Raw genomic sequence first — 8,673 nt, forward strand, 5'->3', positions numbered from 1 at the left:
TTACACTTTCTTCTGCTCTCTTGGGTCACCCATAGAGAGTCTGCTATGCAGGTGGCACAGAATACTAACTAGGCCATTTTTAAAATATACTAGTGAGGCACAATTTACCCCGCCGCTTTGCAGGTAGCCAGGGCTAAAACCCTTGGAATTCCAATCCAGGTTTAGAGATTTAATTCACTTTTTGAAAACATGCTTTCAGGCCTGTTACACACATTTTTGGAACATCCAGGTATGTGACAGAACTGGCTAGAGGCTGGTCATCCACAGAGTGTAGGGCTGAAAGTTCTGTATGCAGCCCCATCTGCAAGTTATCTTTATTTTATTTTATTCTAAAAAGAACCTTTTAACTCGTTTATGGTTTAAAGATTTTTATTGCCAAGCTGCCTTTAGTAAAACTATGAGGATTCACCATTCACAGGACTATTGCACTGAAAAATCTACCTTGGGTCAACAGATGAAGAACACATGCTTTATAAATTGCTTACAGATGCCATTCTATGAGTCTTGGCTTGGCTTTTGGATTTTCTAAGGAAACTAAATATTTGGATAACCTGACATTTCCTAGATGTTGATCAAAATCTTGTTGCTTAGCATGGTAACACTAGATCCAGCAGAGTGCTGATTTTTTGTGTGTGTTCCCAGCTGACAATGTGATAATACCCTGGAAGGCCACAATTATGTGGTTTATCAAAGGTTCACCAGAACACCTTTGTTGCCCACCTCGGTTTCCTCATCATACTGATCCTTGATCATTCCTGGTGGTCTCCCATCAAAGTACCAAACAGAACCAATCCTGCTTAGCATCCAATACCAGGCAAGATTGTGTGTTGAACATCACGGGGTGTGAAGAGGATATACTGTACACTTAATGGTATGTCACGTGAGGCAGAAGATGCTTATGCCTCTTCTCTCATAATTTTCTGGACTTTTGCCATTATTTAAATTTTTATAGTGCTAATCGTGGAGGATGTGCTCCAATGTGCTTTTAATGAAAATTCCTTTGGTCAACGTGCTTTAAACAGGAAATATATCTGATATATTGGAATACTGCTCCAAATCAAAACACGGGCAAACTGAAAAGATTAAGAATGACAATGGGCAGAATCTTTTGAATGTCTCCTTCTTTTAAAAAGTCTCACAAAAGAAAATATGAGTTTAATATGTAGAAGAAAATACACATGAAATGAATAAGGCATGATTAACTTATTAAAACTATTAAGTATGCAATTAGAAGGATTGATTTCATTGCAATACCAATTTCTTTAAAGCCAGAAATAATACCTACTGAAACTTTAATTATTTAAACAAGAAGAGAAAAAGGCATGTTATCTTCTCTGACAAAGATTAAAATCAATTTAATTGGTTCTCCACTGCCTTGACATGATTCTCGCTGTGAGTCAAGCAACCGAAAAGGGAAATTAATATTGCAGCTGTTAATCAAGTGATATTTGTGCACTCCGCCTTATTACAGCTAAAGGGGCAGGCAGAAAACCTTATTGCTGTTACTTTTGGACCAATTTGTCTACACTTTATTAAATATGCTAATTTTCTTACATATGCTGTATTTATTTATTTGTGGAAACAAGCGGAACATCTTTGTTTCAAATGGAGAAGGCTAAGATACATTTGAGAATAAATGCACATTAACCAAATGTCCTCTGTAACGAATAGATTTGGTGGGCCCACACTGAACACTGATGAACTTTCATTCCAAGCTGAATTTGCCAATTTTCTTTTAGAGATTAATGGCAGTCTGGAGTTGAAGTTATCAGGTAGAGCTGCAAAACAACAACAACACATGACCATTGTGGAAAAAGCAGAGTTCAGAAGGAATGAGTTGCAAAGGAATGATTTCCTATTTACAATACTGAAGGCATAACTAAGTTACATTATGATTGTAAATTAATGATGAATGTCATTCCAATTGTCATGCAATTCTAACTATTACAGTCCTTTTATAGCAAGAGTGTTGCAGCCTCACTAGATGACAGAGGAGAAGGAGGAGGAAAACATTGCTCCTGCTCTGCTATGGGTGTTATGATGACAATATGGTGGACAGACATTTGTACTACGGGCTAGTGGCTTGTAGTTTTCCAAGTTTTTAAAGAAGCTAACAAGCTGCTCCTTTAGTTACTTTTTTGAAACTAGAAAATAAATGGTTATATTTTTAAAAATGCAACAATAATGGTAACTTCTTGTAACTAATTACTTTCTTCTGGTAACAATAGAGTATGGATAAACTGCACTGATGCCCATTTATCGACAGTGACAACAACTGTTAATATTAAATAAAAATCACTTATTCAAATTAAATCAGAATCAGAAAGCAAGCAGAGATGGTGCACAAGCTGCAGGTGCTACCTGTTGGTTTTTTTAAATAAAAAAAAAATCCAGTACCTTTGTTAAAGCCCAGCAAGTGAGTGAATATTCAGCAATATCTACATTCAGAAAACTAATGTATCAGATTGTAAGGAAGTGCCATTGTGAAATATTTATGAGTTCTGAAATACAAACTGGCTTCATCGTCTCTTATCAGCCCTTGTTAACTTTACAGATGATAAGAAGCCCCGAAATAACTGAAGTTGTCAAACTACAAGATCTAAGGGATGCTACACCAATGTGGTTTCCTTGAAAAAGTCCATTTCCAGGAAATGTTAACTCCTTCATTGTTGTTCACTGGTACAGTTCCATGTTTTATGTGTTGCCAGTGATGCTTCTCTAGTGGTTTAGGAATCTGGCTGCTGAGCCAGAGGCTGAGGGTTCGACTCCCCACTGTGCCTCCTTGACAAGAGCCGGAGTCACTGATTCATACAGTCCCTTTCAGCTCTGCAGTTCTGCAACAGAATTCATGCATTCTTCAAAGGGCTTAACAGAATATATGAGTGAAGAGGGGGACCACATAACATTACCCTGACAGTACACAAATGACACCACTCTAGCAGCTGCACACCTGCATGGCAAATGGATGGACGGAACCGCAATCCACAGAACAGGGGACCTGCGAGTCATGACTTGCTGTTGAATCTGACTTAAGAATTGACTCAGACCCAATTCAGATTTTTTAAAATACAGTGGTGCCTTGCATTACGATGTTAATTCATTCCAGCGAAATCGCTGTAAAACAAAAACGTCGCAATGCGATTTTAAAAAGCCCATAGAAACGCATTAAAACCCGATTAATGCATTCCTAGGGGCTTGAAACTCACCGTCCAGCAAAGATCCTCCATAGCACAGCCATTCCCCATTGGGGAAGGTTATGGTGTCCAGAGGAGAGGGGGGCTGCAGTAGTTCAGGAGAGGGAAGCCAACAGCTTAGGGAAAAGATGGACATAAAGGAGGGAAGAGTAAACGGAGATGAAAGATAATGGAAGTGCTCTTCTGAATGACAGTAACAAACATTGACTATGCTGTTTATTATGGAGATAAGCCAAAATCCAGGATTTAAGAAAGATTTGACATACAAATTAACTTACCAAATAAATTAATTGAGATTCTTTTTAAAGACAGTGTTAGGCACCCTGGTACCCTTCAAATTTTTTGGGCGACAGTTCTGATAAGCCCCAGCTACCATGGCCAACAATTAGGGATCAGGGATTAGCAGTTGCTCTACAGGTTGCTCTAACTTTGTTCATTCAGATGTTATGTTCTCGAGTCAGGGTATTATTTCCCTTCAGTCTTAGAACAGGTTTTTAGACCCCCAAGTGAGCCACCATTCACTTTCTGCTTCTTAAAAAAGACCAGTTTCAAACCTAAGACAGGTTCAAAACGTCCTAAGTACATAGTCCTCCTGGGTCCAGGGTAAGGAAAGAATGGCTTTACACCATTACTTGGTTTATGCATATTCAACTGCACACAGAATGTGTATCTCTGGAAGAGTCATTCCCTGTGCTTATGGAGTTCTGGCTGACATGGAGACCTGTTTGGTTTTTGTTTTTGTTTTTTGTTTGTTTGTTTGTTTAACTTTTAATGGCATTTCCAAACTACAACAACACAAGCAAAATAGGAGAAGTAAAATTACACAAATTTCACAAATTAGGAGCAAGAAGCAGGGGACAATTTCAGAATTGCAGATAAGAAACCTGCAACCGCAGCGGTCAGTGAATTACATTCATCACTCATGAAAACAGAAAGAATTGCCTCAGAAGAATTGGAAAAATAAGAGATCCAAGGTTCAAGAAAAAAATTTCAGAGGTGAGAATGAGCAGGGCATTGAAACAGTATATGAACCAGGGTGTCAGGAGTCTCTAAACAACAAAAAAGTCTTTTTTCATGAGGGATATTAAGAAATTGACCGGCATGGGAGGCTGAAGGAAAAATATTAAAACGGGCTAACATAAAAGCTCTTCTTAGATGTGGGTTTACTAGGGAATGGAAATATTTGGGAGAATGATCCTGAGATGGAAAAAATCCAATAGAAAGAGGGGAACATACAGGATTAAGGTTATTGCATAGGTTGAATTCGGCGTGACAGAGCATGTCCTTGATTATGGAATAAGCCCTAGGGAGATTCATATCTACCAAAGATTCCAGGGATATGTGAAGAGAGAAGACCTGTTTGTACAACCATAGGTAAAGGTAAAGGTTCCCCTTGACAATTTTTGTCCAGTCGTGTTCGACTCTAGGAGGCGGTGCTCATCCCCGTTTCCAAGCCATAGAGCCAGCATTTGTCCAAAGACAATCTTCCGTGGTCACATGGCCAGTGCGACTTAGACACGGAATGCTGTTACCTTCCTACCGAAGTGGTCCCTATTTATCTACTTGCATTTGCATGCTTTCGAACCGCTAGGTTGGCGGGAGCTGGGACAAGCGATGGGAGCTCACTCCATCATGTGGATTCGATCTTACGACTGCTTGGTCTTCTGACCCTGCAGCACAGGCTTCTGCGGTTTAGCCCGCAGCGCTACCACGTCCCTTGTACAACCATATGACCAAGGTAATCTTCTTCCAGATGTCCATCAGCCGCCTTGGAGAGGGGATTACAAATTCAGCCCAGTGGAACAACTTTATGGAACCAAAATTTTTGTCACCTTGTTCTTTTTTGAAGCTGCTTGCAGCAAAGAATTTGTTTGCTGAATGTGATGCGAGGAGCAAGGTAGCGACTTGGCTAAAATGCTTTCTGATGTGCAGTGGCAAAGATGATGAAGAACATCTTGGAAGAAAAGGCACATTAAGTAACCAACAATTACCTTCAATGCAATATGTTTTGGGCGCACCTTCTTAATATACAGTTGTGGGGCTTCTTTTGATGGGAACTCTTTCATTTCAGAGTTCCACTTGGAGCCTTCCTTCATACTATAGATTAACATGACTCCTTGTCACTAGCTGTCAAATTAACATACTTTCTTCAGCTGCTTTTAGCAAACTGGATCTTAATTCAGACTGGGATCTCCACAGGTTTCCCTGTCCCCTCCCCTAACTTTAAAAGGAACAAAAACATATGACAAAACATAATGAAAACTTCCAGGCTTGAGATGCTGCTAAGCTAAAGACATTTATAATGCTCAGAGCACTATAATTTAGCTGTTAAATGCATTCTATTTTTTAAAAGAAGGAGGGTATTTTTTTTAGACCTTTCATAAGAGTTCAGTTTTAGCAAAACATGCTGGACTGACAGCTCGAAGTACTGTACCTGCCTACAGATGAGGTATAGACTACGGAAAAAATAAGTATACAAAGGGAAGAATGTCCGCTGGTTTGCAATAGACATACACATGTGCTTAAGCATGCCCTAACCATGTATTTTTCCTCCTTAGGCAGGTTAATCTGTCTGACCCACTGATAGAACATTTACATTAGTAAATACTACTACATTTGCCAATAATATGTCACTAGTGGAAAGCATTCTCGGTTCTGTTTGAGTAGTGTGTTACTTGTCCCTATGTTTATGCCAGTACATGGAACAGTATACCTAGAGGATTTTAAAAACACAAACAAATTAAGCACAGTAAACAAAGAACAAATCCATCCTAACAGCTGCAGTACTTGAAGCAAAGAGGTCATGGAGCTGAAAGCAAAAGCACACAAATCTTGTAAGCCACTGCCCTTGACCAAGCTCAACAGCAGATAGAAGGTGATAAGACTGGTTAAGGGCCTTGCTTTCTTCCAGACAGACCGGGATCCAAAAGGCTAGAGCAAGGATGGGAAAGAGGTAGCCCTCCAGATGTTGCTGGATTGAAAATTATATCAATGGTAGATAATCTATGCCAATAGTAAGGAACCGTGGGAGTTGCCATCCACTAGCTGTGCTGGTCAGGATTTGGAGAATTTATAGTACAAAACACCTGAGGACCCAAGGATGGGAACCACTCAGGTAGAGGATATTCTTTAAGACTGGAGGGTGGGTCAGGAAGTGACAGAGAAAGGGTGGGTTGCAGCGTTAATCAAAGCACCCCGAAAAGGAGGCTCTTCGGCAACTTTTCCCAGGAAGAAGCAGCCCAGAGTAGGGAGACAGACTCTTGTGCAAGATTTCAATAAGTCGCAATGGGTTTTGACTGGTCTGTGAGGTCAGATAACAATAGGCTGGATAAACAAAGCCTAGAGCTCATCATCCTTCCTGCTGAACCAGAGCACTGGTAGAAGACAGAAGAAAACTGGCTGGGGGAGATCATTGCAGAAGTTCTGCACGCAGACCCCTCCCAGAAGCATCTCATGGTTAAGGATGCAACCCTTCCTGCATTGCTCTCAGCCTGTCTATGCCCTCAAGCATCTTATACTGTCCACGAATCAAGATGACGTGTGTGCTTCTTCTCCTGCCTCCTTTATTCTCACAACAGTCATTTGAAATAGGTCAGACTGTGATTGGCCTAAAGTCGCTCAGTGAATATCATGGGTGAGCAGGGCTTCTAAGTCAGATCTCCTGAGTCCTCTTCCGACACTCTTAACCACTACACTACATAGACCTCAACCTGACCTAAAATGAGTCACCACAAAAGTTCAGCCAGTGAGAAAGAGACTGACAGAGAGATCTTCTTAGATGAAGAGATGGATCCAATACAGGTAAATATAGTGCCCTAAATCCAATTGTTGCTCCAGCTAGGGCAGACCCATGGAATCAGTGGAGAGTACCTAATTGCTGACTTGAGTTCACACTGGTGTGCTAGATCTATTGTAGACGAGACTTGCACCTGGAGTTCTGCCTACATCCAAACCTTTTTAAAGCTTTATCTCTCAACTTGCGGGGAACCTCATCTGGATCCTTCAGAGGTTTTGTGAGGAGAATCTCTTTTTCCAAGGCCTAAAAGGCAGCCTGCCTCTCAGCCCTTCATGTGGGCACAGACACACATGGCTTCTTCTTGAGACACAAGCCTGCCATTTGAGTCATGTTACTTACAATATTTTTCTTTTTTCCTCCCATTTTCATCCTGTCATCCTAGAAGGAGAAGAGCAGATCATTCCAAAATACTTGCAGATAGCCCATCGACATCCTATCCAGTTCATTTTATCAGCACTGTACAAATGTTTTGTTTTGTTGTTGTTTGGACAATCTTATGATTTTTAGGTCAGCTACAATAGGCATTTTTGTTGCTTTGGTTCATTTCTATGATTGCAGACAGTTGTTTTGATGGCAATTCTTGTAATGGTTCTTTTAGCCTGATGCGTAATTATGTTTTAACTTATACAGAAACTGCCTTAGGAAGACATTTGCTCTAAAAGGCAGCTTGTAAATATTTTAAATAAACCAATCAATACCTGGTTGTTGTGCCAAGCATGTGCTGAGAACTGTTTCAGGTTTTTAGCCCTCTCAAAGATATATATGTGTTTTTCAGGTTTTAATTCTGTTTCTAGTTCCAGCCACTATCATTTCACTATCAAATAAGAGAAGTGTGATACTGCCTCTAACCATTGTCAGTCCATAAGCCACAAGACATTGTCTTAAATTACTGACTGCAATATTTTCCTCCAGAAGTAAACATATCAAATACGTGTAACTAAAATACTGCATGTTATTTCAAAATGTAATAAAAAGAGACGTCATATAGAAAAATCCGAATGGCTAATTCTCTCATTTTTTCACTCATCTGTATGGAGAAATTAACCAGGTTAGTTTCTACACAAGCTAAAGCTAAACTTTTAAATAGCTGCAGTACTTGAAATGGTAGCCATTGTCCAATATTATTATTCATGTAAGCCGCCCTGAGTAGACTTTGTCTAGGGGGGTGGGTTAAAAGTCTAATAATAAAATAAATCAATTAATAAATATCAAAACAATCATGGCTCCAGTAAGTAAGCTAACATGAAGAAGTGCCTAACTCACATTATCAATAATGGAACAAAGTTTTACAGTTTCTCAAAGCTTGGAAATAAAATGTAAGTAACTGCATTAATTGCAATGCTTTACTTCTGGAGGTAGCAAAAGCTTTATGGCATTATTTTGGCAAAATAATGCAACAGGCAAAATTCTTTTGGTGGTATAAATCAGATCAGGGTTCCAGAAATAATTAATTTAAATTAATTGGAAGATTCCTATTCCCCTCTTTCAGCTTTTGAGGCTCATTGAGTCTCCCTCTTGCCCTGGAAAATCTTTTGCGAGCCTTGGAATGGGTGGTGGAATGGACTGTAACTTTTCTACTTCTAAAATGTTTCGGAGGGTCATCTGGGAAGACTTGGGGAAATTACAGTATTTTATTTTTAATGCCTTTCTATAAAATTATAAAGTAACTAAACGTTTTGTGCA

At 39.6% G+C, this 8,673-nt stretch overlaps 1 long non-coding RNA gene across 1 annotated transcript; it reads left to right on the forward strand.

The window, feature by feature from the left end:
• The first annotated feature begins 570 nt into the window (after nucleotides 1-570).
• LOC144588643 (uncharacterized) lies at nucleotides 571-7,985 on the forward strand. The gene is made up of 2 exons (XR_013544280.1): nucleotides 571-871; nucleotides 1,962-7,985. It is a non-coding gene; the product is annotated as an uncharacterized LOC144588643 (long non-coding RNA).
• The last annotated feature ends 688 nt before the right edge of the window (nucleotides 7,986-8,673 follow it).

This window comes from Pogona vitticeps, chromosome 4, assembly GCF_051106095.1.
Source record: "Pogona vitticeps strain Pit_001003342236 chromosome 4, PviZW2.1, whole genome shotgun sequence".
NCBI classification, from domain to species: Eukaryota; Metazoa; Chordata; class Lepidosauria; order Squamata; family Agamidae; genus Pogona; species Pogona vitticeps.